Here is a 4542-nt window from a genome sequence, read left to right on the forward strand (position 1 = left end):
CATCGGACCATGTAAGCATGTATGCTGGTCTAGGATTGCCGCAAAAAACACACGAGACGAAGAAAGAGATAACACGAAGCTGTACTGACAACTATTATTTAATGAAACGAACGCCGAACTTATATAGATCAGACACACGTGTGCACCCGAAAAGGAACGAGAAATCCAATAAAAACACAGAGCGACTTTCAACAGGGTTGCGATAGAAATGCTAGGATAAACATTTGTAGACTACCGAGGCACCCAACACGTGTGTATCACGTAGAAAAATAAAAAAGTTCCTTCTGGGTAACAGCAACTGACTGAAAACTAACGCAATCACCATCCTTAAAGTGTCGCATGGCTATTGCCTCTACAAACTCTCTTTTCAGCTGGCCATTTTTTCTGCCGATAATCTGCTGTTACTCAGAAAGAACTTTTGTTTCTTTCCACGTGATACACATGTGTTAAGTGCCTCACTAGTCTATCAGCGTGTATCTTAGCATTTGTATCGCACCACTCTTGAAGGTCGCTCTGTGTTATTATGGGTTTTCTCGTTGCTTTTTGGGTGCACACGTGTGTCTGATCTATATAAGCTTGGCGTTCGCTTCATTAAATAAACAGTTGTCAGTACCGCTTCGTGTTGTCTCTTTCTTTGTCTCGTGTGTTATTTGCGGTAACTTCCCAAATCATGAATCACCAACTGGCCTACATCTATACTCTTCTAAATGATGGTCACGCCAAATCGTGGCCGAGGAAGGCCACATGCATAATTTGCCCATGGCTGCAGCAGGAAAGGACAGAACGGGGAGCACTAATCACAAAGCATGTAAATTGGAAGTCTATGTCATTGTGCGGACTGCAGGAGCGAATGCTTACCACGAGAGACTGCTCCCCAATGCAGCTGACCAGGCCGCCACGTCCGAGAAACGTAACACAGCAACCATAACCAAGTCAGATAACAATGAAATGAGATTGCAATCACTGACCGCATAAGGTCCACACAATACATTATACATTGGTGAAGATCCATATGGCAACAGTGAGCATTCACGGACATGGGTCACTTACGGCACATTCAGCTGTCCGACTACAGGCATAGCGCTTGACTCCAACACACATGGTGGTCTGGTAATGAGCGACACCAAGCAGCGCGAACAGATTGGGCGGCGTGTCCCACCTATTTGCACCGACAGTCACCATTGAATATTAGCAACTTGCATTGCGAAGCAATCAGGTGATGCAGGCATCTACTGCCCCAGTCAACACCGCAACATGGACTACCCAGCATTTTAGCATTAACTCCTTTCCAGCCTGCACGTTTTTCTTTGGAGGGCCGCTAATGTATGGCTCACACTTGGTGCCCCTATTTGTCTCACTATGGACAAGTCGGTTTCATGGGCATACCTTCGGCAGCCACTTTTGCGGGCCATTCTACCTAGGTGGCTATCAACTTCATACAGCTCAGATCATGTAAGCACGTATGCTGGTCTATGTTCATGCTAAATTGCAGCTGACGAAGGCCACAAGCAAAATTTGCACATGGCTACAGCAGGAAAGGACAGAACGGGGAGCACCAATCACGGTGCGTGTAAATTGGGAGTCTATGTTGCTGTGCGGACTGCAGGAGCAGGTGCTTACCTCGAGAGACTGCTTACCAATGCAACTTACCAGGTCCCCACATCCGAGAAACGTAACACGGCGACCACGACCAAGTGGGACAGCAGCGAAACCAGACTCTGTAATCAATCACTTCAGTGTAGCACAAGGTACACTGAAGGTTATCGAACAAGGCAAGGCTAAACAAGCAGGGCTACACCCAGGCTATTGAGCAAGAAGAGCAATGCTGAATAAGACTAGGAATTAAATATGGCAATCAGAAAGCTTGTGTTCATGAAAGAAGCCACTTGGCTCTACAAGCACTGAAGGCCAAAAACATTAAGAAAAGTCAAATGCTACATAGCACACGGTGCAACGGTTAATGCAAGACGCATTCCGATGCTGCATCGGCTATTTCTGGAGAGGAATTGTACATGGCAGCATACACTAAGAAATATTGCTACAGATATGGTATGCTACTAGACAGTGAATGGTATTAAGTATGAGCACAGAATCGGTTGACCTTCATGTTTGGATGAGGAAGAAGAATTATCCCTAGCAAGAGTGGGGAATGAAAAAGCTTGCATTTATAGAAAAAATGTATACTCGGCATAAATGGAATTTGACATGACCAGGAAGCTGATTAAGGAAGGGCAAACTGATGGAACTCTTTTGGCCAGCGTCGTCCATGCTTGTTGAATGGTTGCAGGTGCATCTCAACATGAAGAATTTCTAGAAAGTCTTTGTTGAGGTACCTGGATGACTCGGCCAATACCCGTGCTGGTGGAATGATGGCTGAGGCTCTTTTCAGTCTTGACACAGTCCTCCGTAGACTTGATATCTCATCCAAATACTTCTGCATCCGCTTCTTTGTTTGTGGTGTAAAATCCTTGTAAATTCGGCTCCAGCCCCTTCCTGTCAGGGTAGATGGGGGCTCCTGTGATGAGGACCATGGTGTGCTTGGTGCAGATTCTGTTGGGGCAGAACAGTAACACATGAGATACAGCACAGATTAGCCAAACTCATGTAGGGCTTTCTTTTATGTTTGAACCAATTATGCTGAACCGTAAATGTGGGAAGACATTCATATCATCTGCTACAAACAAATGACATGTATCTCAAGACTAGTGAGCCAATACAGTATATATCAAGGATATTTATTTCTGAACTTGGTGTTGTTTACCTTGTAGTAACAGCCAAAGTCCACACAATGGCCTTGTTGTAGCAGGAAGTAGCTTGTCTTTGGTGTATGGAGTGCTGCTTTACACTGGTGCCATCCTCTTTACTGCATGTCTGGAACAGAAATTTTGATTGCATCAGAAATTGAAAAAGCACAATTTTGCAATATGAAACGCAAGAAGGTGTGAGATATATATTGTAATGGTTTTAGACTGCAGAACACATGAAACTGTACACTTTGTTCTAAGGTGCTTAAGCAACATGTTAATTAAATGAATATTGCTAACTGCCTAACTACAATGCGTGTCAACAGCTTAAGTATTATTAGGATCACAAATGAGAGCATTTGTGCGCTCATTTATACACCAGAAGTTATCACGCTGCTGGTTCCACAAGCAAATGCAAGACAAACATGAAGCTATTAGAACTGCTGCATTCCTTTTCTGCACGAACGTGATGCACCCCTTTATTACTGCAAAAATAAATGCCCCAAGGTAAATCAAACGGAACAGCAAGAACACTTGGAACCAACAAGTACGAAATATGGGTAAATTATCATGCGTGCAACTCTTTAATACATTAAATTCAGTACTTTCACTTCAATTTACCAAAGGGTTATCCGGCTTTGTGGACGAAAGCAGTTGCCGGCGGAATCGGATCTATATATATATATATATATATATATATATATATATATATATATATATATATATATATATATATATATGATAAGGCTACGCAGTCGCCTACGGCCAGGGATACAACGAGATGAAAAATGTGATGGGTGTTCCGATATCGCTGTCTTTTTCGTCATTGTGTTTGCACAACGATGGCCGCGCAACTAAACATCATTTCGGAAACAGCAACGGAGGGTCCTGACTAGTCGCCCATATGTAATGCAGGATCTAGTTCGTTAACTTGTCTCCGCCTGTAAGTTAACGACACGAATATTACATAACGATTCAAGAAGCCGCGATGTTAAACGACTTACCGGTATTGCCGTCCTCAGTCGCAGCAGAATCCGGCTCCCGTTTCGATGCAGACTTGTTCCGCATGGCTCACGACCGAAACCTAGCTTTCGGGCTTACATTTCTCGCAAACCCGTCACTTCACCCCAAGTTAAATAACGCGAGGTGTCGAAGCGCGATAAACTGGTTTTAGCACAAAATAAGCAACCAGCATAAGTGTACGAACCAATGAATCCGTGCTTGCCGTGTTCGCGAAAAATACCGGTAAAAATTTTAAATCCAGGCCAGAGGTCACGTGGGAGATCGGTGATGATGAACGTTATTTTGCGTTTATAATGGCAAAAAAGAAACAGTTGGTACTCAACAGTACAATCTCTAATTAAGAATAATAATTTTGTGCTCTATGTCAAGTAATAAAAACGCTTCGATGAGCGCGGGAGAAAGTTTGTAGGTTAAAATTGCGCTTATTACGGCGCCTCTAGCGCGAGCTACTGAACTCACTTAGGCATATTTTCGAGGGGATGTACTATGCTTGTTTTGTTAGCAGCGATTTTTTCGCCCTCTGTAGCCATTTGGTGAACTGGCGAGTTTCCGGGGCCTGCTACTACCTTCCGGGGCCTGCTACAGTGGCTAGATGGGTAGGTGTGCCGACCGGCGCGTCTGGAGCGTAGTTCAACGCTTCTCCGCGTCATGACGCAAAATTGGCGCTGCGGTCAGTAGAATGGTTCCACAGCGCGCGTCGTCTGCTACAGGGAGCTGGCGACGTGCAAAAAAAATAATAAAAAAAAATAAATAAATAAAATAAAGCCCGTATTGG

General features: G+C 44.0%; 1 long non-coding RNA gene across 1 annotated transcript; it reads right to left on the minus strand.

Annotated features, from left to right (window-relative positions):
* Positions 1–1468: 1468 nt before the first annotated feature.
* Positions 1469–4260, minus strand: LOC125941916 (uncharacterized). The gene is made up of 3 exons (XR_007464679.1): positions 3749–4260; positions 2762–2871; positions 1469–2550 (listed from the first exon to the last, which is right to left on the minus strand). It is a non-coding gene; the product is annotated as an uncharacterized LOC125941916 (long non-coding RNA).
* Between the last annotated feature and the right edge of the window lie 282 nt (positions 4261–4542).

Source organism: Dermacentor silvarum, unplaced genomic scaffold (assembly GCF_013339745.2).
Source record: "Dermacentor silvarum isolate Dsil-2018 unplaced genomic scaffold, BIME_Dsil_1.4 Seq608, whole genome shotgun sequence".
Taxonomy (NCBI): domain Eukaryota; kingdom Metazoa; phylum Arthropoda; class Arachnida; order Ixodida; family Ixodidae; genus Dermacentor; species Dermacentor silvarum.